Genomic DNA, 24,174 nt, shown 5'->3' with positions numbered 1-24,174 from the left:
ACAAAACATGCTTTTCTATTTTTCGGGTCGTTCTAAGCAAAAACTATTCTTACTTTCGCAGGATGCACAGTTTTCGAGATAAATGCGGTCAAATTTTCAAAAAATCGAAAAATTGAAATTTTTGGACCCGAATAACTTTTGATTAAAAAATCAAATAGCAATCCAGCTTGCAGCATTTGAAAGTTCAAGTCAAATTCTACCGGTTTTGATTATTTGCATTGCTAAACATTAATTTTTTATTGTTAAACAAAGCTATAAACAAATTGTGTTTCAACGTTTTCACGCCTGCCCTGTATGCATGTTACGAAGAAGTTGCCTATTTGCAGGCGCTTTTGTGATATTATAAAAAAACGTATAGGGCATTTCAAGACTTTGACGTTTGAGAGGCAAAACTGTCAAACATTGTGTTTGTTTATATTATTTGTATCATATGTTTCTTAAGTTTTTTACAGTTAACAGTTTTTTAATTGTATTTTCCGAAGATTTTGTGTAGTTTTTAGTTATAGAAGTACTTGAAAAACTTTATTTAGTTTTAAGCAGTAAATAAATAAACATGATTGCATATAGAGCTGTTGGTATACAATCCAAATGTTGTTAATAAGCACGGTTCTTAGACATTACTACGGTTGCCTAAATCGACTAACCAATGAACATTAAGGGTGAGATTACGTCACGAGAGTTTACTGTCATTTGAATGGTAATATGATTTTTTTCGAATCCTGAGAAAACCAAGTATTTTAGAAAAATTTAAACGCAGGATGCAAGATTACATTATTACCGAGGGCGGAAAGCCCCTTAGAATAAACAAGCAGATTCTATTGAATGAAATATTTGAAATTAAATATCACACTTCTCTTTTATTTTCAGCCCTGTAACTTATTAAAATAAACATTATAGAAGTTTTCAGGGACTTTCAGCCCTCGGTAATAATGTAGTCTTTCATTCTGAGTTTAAATTTTTCAAAAATATTTATTAGTTTTCTCAGGATTCGAAAAAAATGAATACAATTAAAACACATTGAGAATTTTGACATGCGTCAAAGTTTTGCATTAACTCAATGTAAAATTCTGAACCGTTGAATTCCAGCTTCCCTAATAATTATTTTACATCAAAAGACATTAGAAACTATTTGAAGAGGATTGAAATCTGTATTGGAAATAACTGTTAAAATTGGTCTACGTAATTAAACATATTCCAAAATTTTGTAAAAATCTAATATATTTTAGTTTTCAGCCCAAATTTAGGCCACACACAATGCAATAATGTTCACATTTTTGAACTGTCAATATTTTTATTTTATCATCTATTGTTTAAAAACAATACAGTTGATAAGATACCCTCAGTTGCGGAGAAAGGATTAATAATAAAGATTTTTTAATTCAGTCAATGGTGTGAGCACTGTCAGTTAAATAGTAACGTGTGGCCTTACTTTTACACGCATACCTATTGTGGCAAATGTATCATATTTTTCAAAATTTTGGAATGCATTTAAATCGTAGAACAATTTTAACTTTTGATTTTAATACAGATTTTAATTCTCTACAAGTATTCTCTCATGACTTTTGATGTAGAATAATTGGGCCATGTTAAACAAAAAGCAACCAACCCTCAATTTGTAAATTAAGAGAAAATTAACTTTTTATGTTTTTCTACATATTTAATTTTCCGTCGTATTTTTTTAAATGATAACTTCACTAATCAATAGTTTAATTTTAGAGCAATTTTATCATAGTAGTATCAAAATTATCCTAATAATTTTTTACAAAAAAAATAGCCATATTGAGGGTTGGTTTCTTTTTGCTGTTGGAAATATATCTAATAAAATGCAATCTGCAAAATCCAACCAACCCACAAAATCCATGAATAAAACCGAATAATTTCAGTCTACTCAGTAATACCATAGAGTAGAATTTCTACTATTAAACATAATATCAATACAAATAAAAAATATGCAATAATCAGTCAAAACAACAATCCATAATATTTAAAAAGTAAGATAAACATAACCTTAATCCTAAAACTTACCATTTTCTGCAATTTCGCGAGCCGCTTTAATTATTTTAACAGTTCTTGATTTACAACATATTTTTCGCATTAAATATTCAAAGATTTCTTCATAATATAATAGATATAACACAACAAATATTTTAATATTTAAGCACTAACTAATATTGGTCAGTACCTCAACGTAAAAACAATAAGATGCAACATTCCAGGAACCGTAATCGGCATAACAATATCAACCCACTTGGCTGGTACTTTTCGACAGTGCAATGTAATAATATGTTCAGTCACGCAAACAATCCAAGTGGGTTGGTTGTCTTATGCGAAATCTTAAATGAACTATTATTAAACAGAAATAATTTGGAGTAGTATTTTTCATGGTTTAATATTTAGAATGGCTTGGTTGCTTTTTACACTATGTAGAATACACATTTTTAAATCGATATGTGACATTATCTTGTTTTCCTCAAAAATGTGGGTTGGTTGCTTTTTGCATAACAAGGCCCAATTAGGCAAGCAGGAATTCAACAATTCAGAATTTTACATTGAGTTTCCTATGGACCTTTTTACGATTCACCACCCGGTATAAGATAAAATGTGTACTATTGGTCTTATTTCATAATAACACAAATAATATACATACAGTAGGAAAAATGAAAGAATACCCATGAACGAACATATAAAACACGCTGTATTTTCCTGTCACCCTGTCACACAAAAAATTGGCCAGCGCAAGTACATGTAATAAATATTATTACATGTAATTGCGCTGGGCAATTTTCTTTGTGACACGTTGACAGGAAACTACAGCGTGTTTTATATGTTCGTTCATGGGTATTCTTTTATTTTTCCGACTGTATATACACAATAACACACATTCAATGATCGAAAATAATTTAAAAATATGGGAATGTAAACTCTTGTGACGTAAAGTCAAAAATATAAGTCTCCCCACCACCGTCGGACAAGACAACCGTAATAAAGTCTAATAACCGTGGTTAATAAGTACCTAGACGAACAGTGGTAGGTACAAGCAAAAGATTGGCAAATTCAATAATATAGGCCCACTTTCCCTCAATGGGTCTGAGTTAACCTACGATTTAGACGTTTTCCAAGCGTAAGTAACATGGATATAGTTAGTTATTTAGCATTTTTATAGGACGTCTTATAGCATTTAACCATTGATTTTGTCTCTCAAATAATAATTTCTTTAGTTGTTTTACACTTAAATGTAGTACTGATGGTTACCGATGAAACTTAACTTTATCATGATTACTTGGCATTCCCATCTCAAAACACAAGAGAAATGAGGGCTATTATCTGTTTAGATTATTTGTTCTAGTGAAAATGTTAAATTAATCCTTGTACAAAACAAAATTACAAATAAACGCAACTAAAATGATACTAAAACATATTAAGACCTGGTAGAATAATATATTGGCTGTGAGTTTCGACGGTAGCGCTCTCTCGCGGTTTGAAACTTGTACTTTTCTGATAAAATTGATGTATGTGAAATATACAAAACGAGAAAAATAGATATTTATTTAGAAAAACACAAATTATGAACTGAAATATTATTGTAACCTGATTACTGAACGAATACACAGAATTAATAGTAAAAGTAATTATGTTTTTTTATTTAATTTATTATAATTTTAATATTTAATATATAAATTCGTGCGACTGGATGACTGCTTACACAAGAGGCCATTGAAAAAAAGAAGAAGTTTATGTGAAATTTAGAGGTTACGTCTCTTTTTATTGGCTGTGAGATTCGTCGCTAGCGCTCTCTCGCGGTTTGAAACTCGTACTTTTCTGATAAAATTGTTCAAATTCAATACACAAAACTGCCACTAACAGCGCTGACGAAAACTGTCAACTCCCCTCTGCTCATCGGCTCACGGCGAATATGTTTGCCTCCCCGTTGTCAGATTGATTTAATCTTGACAGCATGTTGGAATGGCCTATAGGCTATGGCAAACATTTTAACTGGAACAATCGACAATATGCTTCATTTTTGTTGTGTTTTGAAGTGTGGAATGCGAAGTAATCGTGATAAAGTTCAGCTTTATCGGTTACCATCAGTGCTACATTTTAAGCATGAAACCAACTGAACTAAATAAGTTATGATCTGAGAGACAAAAACAATGGTTAAATATAATAATAAAGGACTAAGTTTTTCAACCTAATAAAAATATTTGTAAATTAAATATTTTTAAAAGATTTATAATTGAAAAACTTATTGGCCCATTTTTCTGGTGACACCTCCAAGGCTTCTACAATATGCAAGCCAAATGGATGCTGCAGTGAAGACAAAAGGAAAGGAATTCTACACTATGCAATTTACAACCCCCGTCTGCAGCGTGGTAAAGTTCCAACGAAAAATGGACCTAGTTACTCTATAGGAGTAATACTAATATAAAAATAAAAATGTATACCATTTTTATTCAGTTGCAATGCGAAGCCAAAACTGTCTTAATTTTCACTTAGATCAGAGAGTGCAGCCAGCACTCTTATCGACGATTTCACCTCTTGTTAGAGGTTCATCAGAGACTGCATAGGCTACTTTCTCTGGCCCAGGTAAAAATTTTTCGACATATTAATGCCGCATTGCAACTGACGAGAAGGTAGTAGGTGCGTAGCGGCATCTGCTAAATAAAAGACTAAGTTTTTCAACCCAATAAAAATATTTGTAAATTAAATATTTTTAAAAGGTTTTTAATTGAAAAACTTATTGGCCCATTTTCCTGGTGACACCTCCAAGGCTTCTACAATATGCAAGCCAAATGGATGCTGCAGTGAAGACAAAAGGGAAGGAATTCTACACTATGCAATTCACAACCCCCGTCTGCAGCGTGGTAAAGTTCCAACGGAAAATGGACCTTTTTTATTTTTATATTAGTATTACTCCTATAGAGTAACTAGGTCCATTTTCCGTTGGAACTTTACCACGCTGCAGACGGGGGTTGTGAATTGCATAGTGTAGAATTCCTTCCCTGTGTCTTCACTGCAGCACCCATTTGGCTTGCATATTGTAGAAGCCTTGGAGGTGTCACCAGGAAAATGGGCCAATAAGTTTTTCAATTAAAAATCTTTTAAAAATATTTAATTTACAAATATTTTTATTAGGTTGAAAAACTTAGTCTTTTATTTAGCAGATGCCGCTACGCACCTACTACCTTCTCGTCAGTTGCAATGCGGGATTAATAGGTCGAAAAAATTTTACCTGGGCCAGAGAAAGCAGCCTATGCAGTCTCTGATGAACCTCTAATAAGAGGTGAAATCGTCGATAAGAGTGCTGGCTGCACTCTCTGATCTAAGTGAAAATTAAGACAGTTTTGGCTTCGCATTACTGTACCTAATAGCAACATCTGTTTTGTCTGCCAACAACTTTCGAAAATATTATTCACTCATGTTTATTTATTCACTGCTTAAAACTAAATAAAGTCGTTTAAGTACTTCTACAACTAAAAACTACACAACAAAAAGTTCGTAAAATACAACTAAACAACTATTAAAAGGGTAAAAAATTTAAGAAACTCAATGTCAAAAAACATTAACAAATAAAATATGTTCATTCGCGGACCCTGTCGGACCCTGACTGACTGTCCGAATACACTTATTAATTGCCTCCCAGCGGTGACATAAACCTCAATGTCTTGAAATGCCCCATTTCTAATCTAACCTCAAAATTATAAATAAAAACATGAACCAAGTGACAGAACATAAATTTTGTTATTTGACGTTAGTATTTTCTCCGATAAAAACGCGTCTGCAGATAGGCAATTTCTTGTGCAGTACGAAAAACCTTGTAAGAACATTTTTTGCCTAGAACGACCCAAGAAATATAAAAAAATGTTTTGTTTTGCGAATAATCGTTTTTTTGTAATTTTGCAAGTTTTTTGTTTATAACAATCTTATCGACATCCGGACCAAATGTTACCCAAAAAATTCGTGTTCTACGGGTCAAAATACATAAAAAACTTGGGTAAGTTTATCTAAATAAAGGAGGCCGTTGTAACCCCCTGGCAACAGCATTCTTTTAGGTATGAGATTGTTTTAAGTTGTGGTGGTTGTTTTAATGGTGGCCAAAAGTTCTCTATCTCTTCGTTCGTAATATGATTGGTCAACGATATTTTCAAAATTCTTCTAAAAACCCACATCTTAAAAGCTCCCAGCTTTTTTATTAATTCAGCATTAACAATCCAAGCTTCGTTACCACAAAAAAGAATAGAGTAGATATAACATTTCACCATCCAATTTCGGCTTGGTAGATTGAGTCTTTGGTTACTCAGAAATTTCCTCATCTTCAAGCTTTTGATTGATCTATTCTTGATCGAAATTCTGATTTCGGATTTAGATCTTTAGTAAACCTGACTTCTATATATTTTATTTTGTTCACTTGTAAATTATCTTCATTTTATTATCTGGATCTTTGTAATATTTTACCCCTCTTACGGGTAACCATGATATTTTCAAAATTCTTCTAAACAGCCACATCTCAAAAGCTTTCTGATTAATTCAACATTAACAGTCCAGGCTTTGGCACAATAAAGAAAAATAGAGAAGATATAAAATTTTACGATCCAATTTCGTAATGGCAAGTTGAGTCTTTGGTTACTCAGAAATGTCTCATCTTTAAGCTCCCCTTCATTGCTCTATTCTTGATCGAATTTAGGATTTGGGATTTAGATTTTGAGTAAACCAGACTTCTAAATAATGTAAGATGTCTTAAATTATTAATCTTAAATCTTAAAATACGTATGTAACGCCACATCTCCAATGCCTCGAGTTTTCTTAAAGAAGCTTCGGAAAGTGTCAAGGAATCTACTCCGTATACGCTCTGAGCTTCGCTGGTGGCGGTCCTAGCGGATTACTAATTCAATTTTCACCGGTAATTTTTAAATTTATTATTTAATTGTTATCGCTTAATATTTACAACGCAAAAAAGTAATTAAATTGTAATCGATTTTTTTAAGATTTTGCTAATCATTTTGACGTTCTATTGATAAAATATGAATTTCTTACTTCGGATACTTTCACAATTATCGTGTAGATGGCGCTAAGATTAATAGAATAATTTATAATTACATCCCACATAACAATTTCATGTTCTTAGTAGATTCATAGAACATACTTTTCAGAAAAAGTATATACTAAGAATATGCGTAATTACCATTGCGAATGTGCAGAGCACATACTGAGTATATACTACATTACAGTACTTAAACGTTCTATGTATATACTTAGAATGTACTACCGCACTTCTTCTCAGTATATACCAAGAATATACTTTTTAGGATATTCTAAGAAGGTGCTATAAACCTTCTATTTATATACTTAGAATGTACTACCTCACATCTTTTAGTATATAGGAAGAATGTACTTTTTAGTATATGGGAAGAATATTACAAGGAAGTGCTATATTGCTCAGAAGCATGTTTTCAGCATCACCGAATCTCATCCTAGGTTCTACTTTCTACTAAATTTACATATTACATATGAGAATGTAGTTAGTACATTCTACAATATTACTTAAAAAGTAAATATAAAATATTATATAAATTTTAGTTAGTTATATCAATATTATATAGGTAAGTAGGTATATATATTTAGTTATTATGTGCATATAAAAATAAAAATGCTGAATATATAAATTTATATATTCATATTCATATACCTATCGTACCCAAATAAATATTATGTAACATATGTATGTAAATAACTAAAATTTATATGTTGCTTATATGTACCTATATACATACTTACTATTTAAGTAATATTGAAGTACCAAAATGAATTTTTTATTTGTAAGTTGACAGCAAACAAAATAAAACGTTTAATTATGCATGTTCCTATTCCTGGTTGAAATACTTGGTCTTCCTCACAACACAGCATAGACATTGTTAGTGTTAAGTGTAGACACAAATGCCAAATGCCTATTCAGTAACTATTTTCATATTTTGTATTTTTCCTTTGTTCCCAACCCCCTACCCGCTAACCCCTATGCAGGTATGCAGCGGTCGTTTCCGCTTTGTTTGTGCCGGTTGTGGGTTTTGGCTCAGCCACACAGCTTACCTGAATGTCAATTCCATGTAAAAATAAAATTCTTCATAAGAATACTCAATAAACTTAATCAAAATAGTAAATGCATTTCAGTTATGAAAGCGAAACGACAATTTCTCCTTTTTCGTTAATACAATTAATTCTTAAACATTTTTACCATACAATTAAAACAATTTTAAATAATGAATTCGGTAGTTTAATTAATAGTACCTACATACATAAATTTTTAAATTTCATTAATTATTCTTAACGAAGTTGATAATCTATAGGCTAACATTATTCTTCCTATACATACATATATATTATTTTTAAGATATTTTAAAAGTATCTACTTATAAGTATGTGTTAAGTATGTACTTATAAGTATGTGCTAAGAATATTCGGTAAAAGTATATTCTGAGAATAGTATCTACTTATAAGTATGTGTTAAGAATGTACTTATAAGTATGTGCTAAGAATATTCGGTAAAGGTACATTCTAAGAATAAACTTTTACGAATATTCCGAGTTATTACGTACACGAATGTACTCAGTATATTCGGTACGAGAATATACTTTAAAGTATGTGCAAAGAACATGAAATTTAGAATGTTTTTTAAGGTACATGCTATGCTTGTACTACGCATATACTAAAAAGAATATACTCTGACGAATGTTGGTAGTATATGCTTAGAACATGATACGAACATCATTGTTATGTGGGATATTACAGAACAGTAAAAAAACTTAAATTCAGTATTTAAAACGTAAGTATATTTAAGGTAAAAATATATACCACAGCTTTGACCAACTAATATTTTTTATAATTAATGTTTTTAATTTTAATTTTACATTAATCACTTTGACATTTATGTCAAATTTCCCGTAAAGGTTTACAGACTTGTCACTAATGGCGCTCGCGAATTTGTAAATATCCCCTCGACGTACGAGCTCACAGCGTATAATAACGTGGAAAATACGTAGCATCTGATAGAGATTTTGGTACCAAGTGATAAATCATTACTTCTGAAAAGGGACTTCATCATCATATGAACGCTGATCTCACTTTTCCTATGCTATGCGTTGTTTTAATTCACTTGAGTGGTCCCATTGGTTGTTTATGTTGGTACCAAGGTATGTGTAGCTCACGGTTCTTAGACATTACTACGGTAGCCTAAATCGACTAACCAATGAACATTAAGGGTGAGATTACGTCACGAGAGTTTACTGTCATTTGAATCGTAATATGATTTTTTTCGAATCCTGAGGAAACCAAGTATTTTAGAAAAATTTAAACGCAGGATGCAAGATTACATTATTACCGAGGGCGGAAAGCCCCTTAGAATAAACAAGCAGATTCTATTGAATGAAATATTTGAAATTAAATATCACACTTCTCTTTTATTTTCAGCCCTGTAACTTATTAAAATAAACATTATAGAAGTTTTCAGGGACTTTCAGCCCTCGGTAATAATGTAGTCTTTCATTCTGAGTTTAAATTTTTCAAAAATATTTATTAGTTTTCTCAGGATTCGAAAAAAATGAATACAATTAAAACACATTGGGAATTTTGACATGCGTCAAGGTTTTGCATTAACTCAATGTAAAATTCTGAACTGTTGAATTCCAGCTTCCCTAATAATTATTTTACATCAAAAGACATTAGAAACTATTTGAAGAGGATTGAAATCTGTATTGGAAATAACTGTTAAAATTGGTCTACGTAATTAAACATATTCCAAAATTTTGTAAAAATGTAATACATTTTAGTTTTCAGCCCAAACTTAGGCCACACACAATGCAATAATCTTCACATTTTTGAACTGTCAATATTTTTATTTTATCATCTATTGTTTAAAAACAATACAGTTGATAAGATACCCTCAGTTGCGGAGAAAGGATTAATAATAAAGATTTTTTTATTCAGTCAATGGTGTGAGCACTGTCAGTTAAATAGTAACGTGTGGCCTTACTTTTACACGCATACCTATTGTGGCAAATGTATCATATTTTTCAAAATTTTGGAATGCATTTAAATCGTAGAACAATTTTAACTTTTGATTTGAATACAGATTTTAATTCTCTACAAGTATTATCTCATGACTTTTGATGTAGAATAATTAGGGAAGCAGGAATTCAACAATTCAGAATTTTACATTGAGTTTCCTATGGCCCTTTTTACGATTCACCACCCGGTATAAGATAAAATGTGTACTATTTGTCTTATTATTTCATAATAACACAAATAATACACATATATACACAATAACACACATTCAATGATCGAAAATAATTTAAAAATATGGGAATGTAAACTCTTGTGACGTAAGGTCAAAAATATAAGTCTCCCCACCACCGTCGGACAAGACAACCGTAATAAAGTCTAATAACCGTGTGTGTAGCTATCCACCCTGTCAATTGGTTGTGGGCTAACCAAAAGCTGTGTATTTAATATTTCGCGCTTACTGACTACCATCGTTGATTGAATATCAGATTGAATTCGGTTATTCAATCAACGCTACCAACGCTTCAATCAACAAACTTTGGTTTTTTTTTCGTATTGAGATCAATTCCGTATTCTCTCCTTATATCTGATATGCGTGACATTATTCTTTGCAAACTATCTCGACTATCTGCAAACCTACTGCGTCGTCGGCATATCTAATATTGTTTAATCTAATGTTGTTTAGACGCACTCTGTTGACTAATACGCCTTCCTGTAGTTCTCCCAGCGCTTGCTGGAAGATATATTCAGAATATTTATTAAACAATACCGGCGACAGAATACATCCTTACTTCACTCCTCTATATATTATGTAGACTGCCTTTGTCAATTGGTCATGCACTTTACTACTGGCAGTTTGGTTATAAAATAAATTATATATGATTCTTAAGTCTCTATCATCTAATCCCGCTTCTTTCAAGATGGTTATGAGTTTATCATGTTTTACTTTATCTGTATACCATATTTTACTGTATACCATTAATTACAAGTAAAATTTAATAAAAAAATTGTATCCTGGTAAAAGGTATATTAGTTTAAAAAGCCCCCATAGGGCTACAAACATAGAAACAAAACGTTTTCGCTCTGTAACAAGAGCATCATCAGTGTTACAAGAACATACCCAAAATATACAAAACACCCAAAAATACAAAGGTAAAAACCTTTTAAGGTTTTTATCTTTGTATTTTTGGGTGGCTCACCATGTTCTTGTAACACTGATCTTGTTACATAGCGAAAACGTTTTGTTTCTATGTTTGTAGCCCTATAGGGGCTTTTTAAACTAATGTACATTTTACCAGGACAAAAATTTTTTATTAAATTTTACCTATCAAATGCCTTTTTGTAGTCAATAAAACAAATATACATGTCACAGTCAACATTCCTGCATCTCTGCATAAGCACTTGGACAGCGAATAGAGCCTCTCAAGTGCCTAAGGCGTCGCGGAGTCCAAACTGTGTCCATGATACTTGTTCTTCGTATTTTTTATAAATTCTGCCGTGTCTCACTTTTAAAAACGTTTTAAGTAAGTGTCACATTAGGCTAATTGTTTTGTAGTCTTCGCATGTTTTATTAACTTTTTTTGGTATTGTTACTAAAATCGACTTTAACCAGCTTTTGGGTATTTTTCCAGTTACGTATATTTTGTTGAATACAGTTTATCCATTTTATTCCCTGTTAATCCATAGGTAATACGGGATACGAATATAGGTCGACCTGCACCCATCTGCTTTCCGGATGAAACATTAAGGGCCGATTGTTCGAACGCTAATCAAAAATGATCATTATCAAATATTTAATTACTGTCACAACGGTCAATGTCAACTTTGATTGGGTTGCTGAAAACATAATTATTGATTGCAATTATGAAATTATTTAATCAATTATCTTAATAATTGTTATGTTAATTGATTAACTGATCTCATAATTATAATCAATTATGTTTTCAGCAACCCAACCAAAGTTGACATTGACAGTTGTGACAGTAATTAAATATTTGATAGTGATCATTGTTGATTAGCGTTCGAACAACCGGCCCTATTTGTTTTTATTAAATTTCATACATAGACAAATATGACTTGCATGGGTTTCCTATCAAAATCGTGTCATAGATATCCTTAGGGGGAGCCGTAGGGGTTGAAATCAACATTACAAGCACATTTTTTTTAAGGTATGGTAGTATTATTTTATTTTTAAAGTAAATGGGCATATTCAGTACAATTCATAGTTTATTTAAGAAAAAAATCAAGGAAAAATATTGAACAGTAAGTCAACGGTGGCACATTTTTAGAGACACCTCAAAAAAGAATGAATTTTGCGGTGGACATCAAAACTCATCATTGGATCATGATAAACAAAAACTCAAAAAGATTTTATTGGTTTATAAGTTTTTTTAGTTTTTTTAGTTTTTTTAGTTTTATTTACTGTTGACTTTTTGATATTACTCAGAAGTCACAACAACGATTTTTTTTGCAAAAAGGGTGAAAATAAACATATTTATTATGGTTAAACAAAAAATAAGCATAAAACAAAACTATCTCGACAGCGTTACCTCAAGAAATGTCTAAAGGAAATATATACGAAATTCCAGTTGGGTCGGTCAAGTAGTTTTTCAGTTACAATGTCTACAGTCTTCGAAAAAAGCAGTTTTGAGGAAAACACGTTTAAAGTATTCTCAACTTATATTTTCAATTTCTTTTTTGTCTGTCAAGTCGTAAAGTGATGCACACCGGAATATGTTTTTGAACCGCGCAATAATTTACAAAAGAGAATGAGAACAGCTGTTGACCGTGTCTCACTACGCTCAAGCGCGCTGGCGCGAACTCTCTGCAAAACGAGTCGAAGGTAGGGAGTTAGTGAGATAGTGTTGAATATCCCTACCTTAGATCGCTTTGCAGCAGGTTCGCGCCAGCGCGCTTGAACGTAGTGAACAACGGTCAACAGCTGTTCTCATTTTCTATTGTAAATTATTCTGCGATTCAAAAACATATTCCGGTGTGCATCACTTTAAGATTTGATAGACAAAAAAATTGAAAGTAAAAGTTGGCAATACTTTAAACGCGTTTTCCTCAAAACTGCTTTTTTCAAAGGCTGTAAACATTGTAACTCAAAAACTACTTGACCGACTCACCTGGAATTTTGTATATATTTTATTAGACATTCCTTGAGGTAGCGATGTTGAGCAATTATTTGTTTTATGTTTTTTTTTTGTTTAACAATCATAAATACGTTGATTTTCACCCTTTTTGCAAACAATTCGTTGTTTTAACTTCTGAGTGATATCAAAAAGTCAAAAGTCGATAAAACTTAAAAAACTCGACAGCGTTACCTCGAGAAACTCTATTAGCTAATAAAATGTTTTTGAGTCTTTTGTTTGCCGTTATTTAATCATAAGTTCTGATGTCCAACGCAAAATTCATTGTTTTTTGAGGTTTTTAAAAATTTTCTACCGTTGGGTTATTTTTCAATATTTTCCTTGAATTTTTCTTGAATAGTCTATGAATTGTACTGATTATGCTTGTTTAATTTAAAAATTAAATAATTCTACCTTTCAAAAAAAATGTGTTTGAAATATTGATTTCATCCCCTACAGCCCACCCCTTAAGGATACCTATGAAACGATTTTGATAGGCAACCCATGCAAGTCATATTTGTCTATGTATGAAATTTAATAAAAACATGTTTCATTCGGAAAGCAGATGGATTCAGGTCGACCTATATTCAGATCTTAAACTATAAGTTTTAGGAATTCTGCACAAAACTGGTCAGGCCCTACAACTTTACCATTTTTAGTTTTTTTTAATAGCTGACGTGACTTCTTCAATAGTAATCGGAGGTCCTGTTTGTCATTTAGTGTCTTCAATTTAATTCTGACTTTCATCTGCAAAAGTTATTTCCACATATTTCTTCCAAGTGTCTAGTTTTTCTTCCACACGTAACAGTGGTTTGCCTTGGTTATCTGCCAAACACCCAATCTGTCTAGGCTTGTATACGCCTGAAGCTTATTTAACCCTTTGTGCATTGAATCGTGTTTATGTTGCATGTTGTATCTAGGCATCACACTATCTAGCTACGAAAAGCTCTAAACAGAAGTGGAAGATCAGGTGAATAAAGCAAACAGAGCCGTAGATTGAGTGAATGAAACAATATGGAGAAATAAAAATATTAGAAAAGAAATGAAAGGCAGAATTTACAAAACAGTCATCAGACCAATAATGACATACGCGGCAGAAACACGACCTAATACAGAAAGGATAAAAAGAATGCTAAAAACAGGAGAGCTGAAAACACTTTGAAAAATCGATGGTAAGACACTATGGGATAGGGATAGAGCTAGAAGTGCCGATATACGACGGAGATGCAAGGTGGACAACATTAATAACTGGGTGAAAAACAGAAGAGTAGAATGGAACGACCTCATAAACCGAATGACAATAAACAGAGTAGTAAGGACGGCGAGAGACGGTTCCCCAATAAGAAGACGTTCAGTGGGAAGATCACGAAAACGATGGAATAATAACCTAGGTACTGGAGGCACATTAAAAAAGAGACAGAGTCATGTCTACACAAAAAGAAGAAGAAGAAGAAGAAGAAAAAGAAGAAGAAGAAGAAGAAGAAGAAGAAGTGTTTATGTTGAAATATCTGTATTTCCGTACAGTTAGTCGTGTATCCTTAGCTATTCTAATTACTTTTTTGATCTCTATCTATTTTTTATATAATGACGTGTCCTGATCTTTGGACATTCGCCTCTCTTCTATCATATTTTCAATCTCGTTCGCCATTCTCGATTTCTTCTTTATTTTTGGTGGTTTGAGGAATTTCTCTCGTATGACTTGTGCAACTCTATTAACAAAATTGTATGTTTGGCTTTCCCGCTTTATACTCGGAAAAAAGTAGTTTTTTGAGTTTTCTTAAAAACGAAAACATGAAATTTGCTCAAAATTTGTCAAAATACTTCTAGTGATCATATACCTTCTCAATTTTTTTGAATGTGTAGGTTTTTTTGGGGGTGCAGATCAACCTTAATAAATTTTGTGCAAACTTAATAGTTTTCCGTATTTATTGAATATGAACCTCATGGTGCTGAAGTAATGTGTCTGACACAGAAAGAGGAAGAAAGATTGAGGATCCTAGAAAGGAAAATAATTCGGAGGATAGCAGGACCACTAAACTTAAGTAATAATGAATTTAGAAAACTCATGAACCACGAAGTAAGAGAACTTCTGAAAGGAGAAGACATCGTCAGTTTTATCAAGGCACAGAGACTCAGATGGATGGGACAAATAGAAAGGAGGAATCCAGATGCCGTTATCAAGAAAATTTCCAAATGGAGACCTGTATCGAGCAGACCACGAGGAAGACGCAAAACTAGATGGGAGAACCAGATAGTGGAGGACCTTAAGAAGATGAGAGTCAAAGAATGGGTAACCAGAAGTAAAAACAGGAACGAAAGGAGGAAAATTGTAGAAGGTGCCAAGTCACACAACCAATTGTAAAACCAAAATGTTAATGCGAATTGATTCACCGCGACAAACCAATCGGAAGAGCCCAAAGAGGGCGGCAATCACTCTGCTAGGAGTGTAGATGCCATGATGATGATGATGATGATGATGATGATGATGATGATGATGATATGAACTTCAAGTCAGAAAATTTTATAACAAAAGATGGTCTAAGACAGGGAGGAGGATTAAGTCCAACATTGTTTACGTTATTTATGGACGAAATAATTAAAAAATGTAGCCAGAGAACAAAACACCTATTTGTAGGATACAAAAATTTGCAACCGATTGAAATATCAGAATGTGCTTTTGCAGATGACATCGTTATCATGGCAGCAAAAGAGAAGGACCTACAAGAAAACTTACAAACGTAGAATGAAATATTAGAAGAAAATGGCATGAAACTAAACCTAAAAAAAATAAAAGTAATGGTAGTAGCTGAAAATGAAGAAAACGTGAATATACAGATCAACGGTATGCATATATGTAGAACAAGTTGAATGATTTGAATACCTGGGTCTAAAAATAGAAGATTCAGGTCAACAACATTTAGAAATCGATAAACGTATAGAGAAAGCAATAAATTCATATTATGTAATGAACACAACTTTTATAGGAAAAAAGGAAATAGCGCAGAGTACAAAAATGAAAGTATTTAAGGCAATATATAGACCCATACTCCCCTTCGGTTGCGAATCGTGTACATTAACAGCGAGGCAGAAGAGCAGAATCCAAGCGACGGAAATGAAGTAGGTACCTAAGAAGAGCAAGAGGAGTTACAGGGTAAGAAATGAGCAGATAGGAGAAGATCTGGAGGTGGACATTTACAAAGACTAGACGATAGAATACCGGTAAAAATGATTTGGGAAGCGAGAGTAAATATCAAGAGGAAGAGAGGAAGACCAAGAGAAACATGGGACCAAGCTATTGGAAAAAGAGCGGCAAATCCTGGAAAGAAGCAAAAGTCTTGGCACAAAATAGAAATCAGTGGCGTAAATTTGTACACAATGTCTAAGTTATTATTGTAATCCCGACACCAATATGGTAGAAGGGAATTTGATTATATATACAGGGTGTCTCAGACTAATTTAGCCACGCTATTTCTCTTAAACGAATAGAGATTTTCGAATGGGACAAAAAGTGATATATTCTACTTGTAATATACTTTAATATGCCGTACAACAAATCATCTCCTAAATATTCATTTCTTAGTTACAACCCCTAACTTTAATTTTTTTAATAGCACCCTGTATATTTTTTTATAGTTTTGGATGTGGTCTTTTATTGTCTATTCAACACATTTTTTGAAAATAAAATCGGTTCGTAAATAACCAAGAAACTATCAGTTTATTTTTGTTAATTGTGTGTCTTATAATTGACATATACTTTTTAGAATGGCAAAGGTAGTTAACAACCAAGTTACAAGTTGAACAGTTTATTCTAATGTTATGTACAATCTTTACAAATACTAAGTTGATGTTCTGCACACATATTTTTTGCTCAGTAAATACAATAATGACGGCCTTTTCAATCCTCAGGTGGGATCAAAAAACAAGTTGGTAGCATGTCTACTTCACTTACCACTTCATTTATTTTTTTTAGAGGTCATGTCCATTCTATGTTCCACAATTTGTAATTTTTTTCCTAGCTTAGACCGTCCGAGCTTAGTTGCCTGTTTAGCCGGAGGTTTTTGTTTAGGTTTTTTAGCAATATTTTTTTTTTACGTAGCACGGGGGCTACAAACTATAAACGGGGGCTATAAACCTCCTCCTTTATCCGAACTTGGGACCCCAGGGAAGACGACAAGAGGAGCGTCGGTCGACCACCTACACAATGGACTGACGATTTAATAAGGTTAAATAAAAACTGGATGAAAGCGACGAAAGATAGATGGATTAAAAACACAACGAAGACTAATTTATCCAGGCTATATTTCTTAAACGAATAGAGATTTTCGAATGGGACAAAAACTGATCTATTCCATTTGTAATACACTTTCATATATGGCGTAGAAAAAATTCATCCCCTAAATATTCATCCCTAACTTACATGGTACTATTTAAAAAAAAATAAAGTTAGGGTTTGTAACTAAGGGATGAATATTTAGGGGATAATTTTTTTCTGCGCCATATTAAAGTGTATTACAAATGTAATAGATCAGTTTTTGTCCCATTCGAAAATCTCTATTCGCTTAAAAAATATAGCTTGGATAAATTAGTCTGGGACACATAATTAACCAAACTGAACTGATATTTTCTTGGTTATTTACGAACCGATTTTATTTTCAAAAAATGTGTTGAATAGACGATAGAAGACCACATCCAAAAGTATAAAAAAATATACAGTGTGCTATTAAAAAAATTAAAGTTAGGGTTTGTAACTAAGGGATGAATATTTAGGGGATAATTTTTTTCTGCGCCATATTAAAGTGTATTACAAATGTAATAGATCCGTTTTTGTCCCATTCGAAAATCTCTATTCGCTTAAGAAATATAGCTTGGATAAATTAGTCTGGGACACATAATGAACCAAACTGAACTGATATTTTCTTGGTTATTTACGAACCGATTTTATTTTCAAAAAATGTGTTGAATAGACGATAGAAGACCACATCCAAAAGTATAAAAAAATATACAGTGTGCTATTAAAAAAATTAAAGTTAGGGGTTGTAACTAAGGGATGAATATTTAGGCTTGGGGATGATTTTTTTCTACGCCATATTAAAGTGTATTACAAGTAGAATTGACCACTTTTTGTCCCATTCGAAAATCTCTATTCGTTTAAGAGATATAGCGTGGCTAAATTAGTCTGGGACACCCTGTATACCTATTTATTTTTACAGAAGTTCATTCTGTCGTAACAACTAAAATTTTTATTTGCATTGATAAAAGTGTGCAGATATACTTATACTATATCTCATACTTTTTTTTATCATATTCGGAATCAAAATAATTATTATTTAAAAAATTACCCAACACTTGTACCAACTAAAAAATTGTATCTTTCCTTTTTAAACAATTTCAAATATGTATTCTCTAGACTAAAGATTAAATCATTATCAGGATATACCAATTAATACTGAATTCAAATTGGTTCAACACCATTGTTAAATTTCATATTCATTCAAGGTTGATTTTATCGAAAATTAATGTAGTCTGAAGTCAAATTTATTCGAGTGGTAGAAATATTTTAAATTGGTGTGTCTATTGCGTAGACTATACGATATTATCGATATTATACGATTCTATAACCGTGAGCCGTGATGACAAGTCATAGAAATTGTGTAACAAAAAGTGTGTTTGGGGGTTTTAACACACAGTATAAATAAACATATTGCCAAACTGATAACAGTGAAAATAGGTATGGTATAATACAACTGGGCAGGGCCCAATTTATCACCCCTCTCTTACGGACCAGGTCCATAAGAACCTGGTCTTCGGCGTTTCTGAGGCCCAGGTTGCACCGGACTCCCATGTCTGTAAGGAGCATCAGGGTCTGCCAATCTGAGCTCCTCCTGCCGATGCTACTCCAAATGTCTAATCTTTTAGCAACTTCTAGAGGACATCTGAGCAAGTTTCCTGCTCCTCGTCCAGTCCCGGATTAAGAATCTTGAGGCCTCTAGGCAACTCAAGCTAGGGGCCCTTAAGAAACTTTCTCTTTTCCCTCCAAAACCTCGGATGACTCCTCCATCTCCGAGCGGTATTTCTTCAATATATTAGTGGAAATTATGTATATTTAAACTTAAATTTTTGTTTTATTTGTTGCTTGAAGAGATAAAACAAAGAGATAGTAAAGAAACTATTTATTTTTATAATTTTGCTTAAATTTGGCAATAAAAAATTATTTTGGCTTTTTTTTGTTATAGTTATCAATAAACGAATGATTCATTTTAAAGTATAATAATTTTTCTAATAATGAAAAAAAGAAGAAGGTCGTAGAAAAAGTAGGTACCTATAGTATTCTACTCACATGTAATGGCTCACTCTGATGAATAACGACACTCGCCTTCGGCTCGTGTCGCAAACTTCATCATCATAAGTAATACCCACCATTACATGCTCTTTGAATAATATACTATTACTTATTACATAATTATGTAATAATAAATAATTTTACGGATTAAATTTAGTTTGAGATTTCAAAGCCTTATAGTTATTATAAAGCAGCTTATATGAGTTTCATAGAAACAAAACTACTTAAAATATCTTCAACTTCCAAATTTTCGAGCACATCATTCCATCATTGAAAATGATGATGTCACCGAACGGTGACAGTTTTCAATAATTTTCATTTTTGAAAATGACCGTTCGTCTGTTGCACTTGTAATCATTAGCGTAGGATAAATCTTACAAGCTACTGACAAATTTCGAAACTTCGATTCCAATTTGTATTCATAAATAGCCCAAAAAGACTATGAAGCAGGAATAAATTGTTTTCGCTACAAGTCCTGAAGATGGATTATAAAATATTTGAACTGAATTAGTTTTCATGTAGTTTTGAAGCACACTTCTTTATTTGAGTATCACTCAGTTTGGAAAAACACACAAAACACCAAATACTGGAGTTACTGACTTGTACGCTGTCAACTGACGACTAAAAAATTGCCAACTGCCAACTGCCTCCAAAATTTCTAGATTCGTTTCAACCTCTAACTTTTCTCCACCCTGTAGAAAAGCTGCATTAGAATTAACATCATCAAAATGTAGTTTTCTTGGTCGTGTTTCTTTGCTCTCGTCGGTATTGTAGATCGCAGACCTTCTGCTCTGCTCGTAGTAAGCAAAATTTTCTCTTTGGGATTTTAAGAACTCCAAAAGTCATTTTAGAAGCTGAACTGCACTTTCAAGTTCAATCTCTTCTCTCTGTAATGATTTACTGACAGCGTTGATGAGTTCTAAAATTGTAGCCCAAAACTCATTAATTATGAAAGTTTCTTTTTTGACATTTCTCTCAGCAAACACCTTCATGAACTGTTTCAGCTTTCTGATTAATGTCGTCAGCAAGAATATGAAGGGCACATTTGAAGGCATTGTAACCTTTGTTGCTCTTGTTGCATCATCCCTTGCAGTCCAGCTAGTGCAGCTTGTTCTTTTAAGGACAATGTTTAGATCATGGCAAATGGGATCGCTTAGTTGAGTTTCATTTAAGCATTTGATGTAGTTTCCCAACGGTGGGTAGAGGCTAAGGAAAAGTTGTACACGGACTGAACAAATCCAAAATAAGTACGATATTGCTTCAACGGATCCAACGCATCTTTTTGTAGCACTTAATCCAACTAAAGCGAGTGTGCGGCACAAAAAATGTAAATTGCAAGTTTGTTAATCTTAGATAAATGAGCCTGGAGATTCTTGTATTTGACTGACATGTAGTGAACAGCATGGGTAATGAAGGAGAGGGTAGGGAGGGGCAGCTGACTCATTTGTTGCTCTTGCTCTTATTACTTACCTAAGAAACCTTGCAGACTGATAGGCAGTACTGTTCCTTCTACCAAACGGCATTCACTAGCGATATATTCTCGCAACATAGGCTTTCCATGTGAACAAAAGTATAATTAATATTTTTTTATTTTGGGCCCTGCGAGGCCCCTTTTGGGGCCGAGGCCCCTAGGCAACTGCCTACTTTGCCTATTTGTTAATCCGGCACTATCCTCGTCAGATAGACACCCTCCTCCAATCCAAGCAGATGAAGGTGCTGTCGGAGTCTGCCGTGGCCGGTGAGCATACCGACCACCAGGGAGCATCTTCTACGATCCAGAAGAAGCAGTTGGGCTGTAAGACTTTTGGATAACCCCATTATGTGTAGCCTAGCCTGTCTCAAACCTCCACAACTGGGCCATGAGTCCTGGAACCACCGCAGAAGAAGCTCCCTGAGGTTACCTCGAGCAGTACTGAAGGTCACCCCAATCACAGGTTTGGGTCCCACAGGCAGAGTGGATGAGCTCCGTCTTGCCAGGGCATCAGCGCGTTATAATAGGTAGATTAGAGCCCCATGAAAATAGGTAGATTTAAAAAAAATCGTCCGAAACCAATCAGCATACCTACGCCAGTTAGTATACATATTAAGAGACTACACAAATAAAAATTTCTACTTTTTCATTCAAAGGTTTAAGTATTTGTTGTCTATTTCGTGAACAAACTCCACCTCATATTTTCAACAGGTCCGTTCTACATTTCTTCTTTCCTTCAGTTTGTAATTTGATATTTGTTTGTTTAGTTGACTTTTATCCATTTTTTACGTGTTTCTATTTTATTTTTCAATTGTACAGCAGTGTTCTGCAATTATGCAAATAAAATAAAATATAAATTTTGACCCACAATCGACTTACCTTTAAATAATCACCTAAACCTTGTAAAACTTATATAAATCTCTAGCAAAAATATAATCTCTTAGACAATGAGCCAGTCCACTTTTTCTTCTTGTGAACACGCATAAGTTTAATAGTATTAATATGGGTTGGTTTGGTCTGCTTGTTTATTTCTCGGTATCTCTAAACACAGGGTCGACTGAGTATTTTTAAATAAAAGTAAATTAAAAATTAATAAAAAATAGTATATTGTACAACAAGAGAGAAAAAAGACATATTTCTCACGAGCGCAGAAGTTTGTTGGCACGAGCCGAGGCACGAGGCGAGTGTCGCAAATCAAGCGAGAGAGCAATATGTCATTTTCTCTCGTGTTGTACACTGTACTTTTTCTATGGATGCGTTTTTGTCAAGAGTTAAAACTTCAAAATTAAATAATTTAGGTGCTTTTAGGTATATTATATGCCTAAATTGAAATAAAATACATATATACACATAGGTATTTAATATTCTTAATATTTATATACTTTATTTATTTAAAAATATAATTCACAGTTGAACAGGCTTATAAAAGGTAATTTTTGACAAGTTTTTACAAGTGTCAACACAGTTTGTTTGACAAAAATAATTGTGTTTGTATTGTGCATGTTACCATGGAAATGGCGATCATATGTATGTAAACCGGCGGTGAACCCGTGAGAAAAAATATTTCTCACTGCAATGGCCGACTTTTCTCACTGCCTGAGAAATTGTTCGTTTTGAATGTATGTAAGTAGTGAGAGAAGTTGCACATTGTATAGCATCCATAGAAAAATCATATTTTCTATCCCGTAGGTTCAACCACTATAGTCCAAGTAATGAAGCTTAAAATAGGACAAAACCTCGCAATTTTTACAGAATGGATCGATTTGCTTGAAAATATGAGAATAAGTAGTGGATAGTCCAAGGATCAAAATATATATCATGCCGAAAGGCGCTTTTACCATGGGGGTGGTTGCCACCCCATCTCGGGGGTGGAAATTTTTTATTATATTTTAATCGCAAAAGTTGGTAAAAACGTTCATTCTAAGCAAAGAATGTTCTATACATTTTTTTGACAAAATTTATAGTTTTCGATTTATTCGCTATCGAAAGTGTTAGTTTTATATCGAAAAATCAGTGTTTTTAATAAGATTTCTACTAATAACTCCAAAAGCTTTCGTTTTATCAAAACAACTTTACTTACCAAAATGTACCTTTTGAAAAAATAAACAAAACCGTTTTTTTCTACGAGCGTGCAAAAAGTCTACTTTCGCGCACGCGTTTTAGTTTAGAAAGTTTTACTTTTCCGCACGCGTTTTACTTTTCCGCACTGCATTTAGATATTTTAATATAGCCTTAAAATAATTATAATACATGCAATAAACTAATACACTGGGGTGCAAAATTAACCGGACACTTTAAAAATGGGTCATTTTTGATGTCTGGAATTTCCTAAACCTGTTGTCCGATTTAAGTGATTTTTTTAAATATATTATAGCATTATTCTTTAACAATATCGCTGTAATAGCATTGTTGCTAAACAGTTAAATTTTCATTGTATACCGGGTGTACCAATCAAACTGTGTTTTTTTCTCAAAGTTCGCATCACCCTGTGGAACATTCTAGCACTTATAAAATACTGAAATTAAATTCCAACTATAGCCTCATGTTTTCTCAACATTTTGTTTTTTGATTCATTCGCTTACATTGGACCATAAAAAAGTTAGGTAATACTTAAACATCTAGCCATGTTTTTCATCAATACAGGGTGTTTTAAATAAGTATGGCCAACTTTAAGGGGAAATTCTGCATAAAAAAAATGAGAGTTTGCTTTATAAACGGTATATCCGCAAATACTTCGTTTCCGAGATAGGGGGTGCTGAAATTTTTATTACAAAATGACGATTTATTTATTGCTTTAAAACCGGTTGAGATATGGAAATAAAATTTGGTCGGTTTTAAGACGTAGTTATTGCACATTTTTTGACATACAATTAAGCATTTAATATTCACCATTGGCGCGCATACGGGTAATATAACCGCTCATATTACCCGTATGCGCGCCAATGGTGAATATTAAATTCTTACTTGTATGTCAAAAAATGTACAATAACTACGTCTTAAAACCCACCAAATTTAATTTGCATATCTCAAGCGGTTTTCGAGCAATAAATAAATCGTCGGTTTGTAAGAAAAATTTCAACACCCTCTATCTCAGAAACGAAGAATTTGCGGACATAGGTTTATAAAGCAAACTGTCATTATTTTTTCATGTAGAATTACCCCTTGAGGTTTGCCACACT

General features: G+C 32.9%; 1 protein-coding gene across 1 annotated transcript in view; it reads left to right on the top strand.

Moving 5' to 3' along the window:
* The window catches only part of LOC126883917 (peritrophin-1-like), a 46,170-nt gene that overhangs the window by 444 nt on the left and 21,552 nt on the right, over nt 1-24,174 (top strand). The window lies entirely within an intron of this gene.

The sequence above is a fragment of the Diabrotica virgifera genome, chromosome 4 (assembly GCF_917563875.1).
Source record: "Diabrotica virgifera virgifera chromosome 4, PGI_DIABVI_V3a".
Classification (NCBI taxonomy): domain Eukaryota; kingdom Metazoa; phylum Arthropoda; class Insecta; order Coleoptera; family Chrysomelidae; genus Diabrotica; species Diabrotica virgifera.
This window is presented reverse-complemented; position numbering and strand designations above follow the sequence as displayed.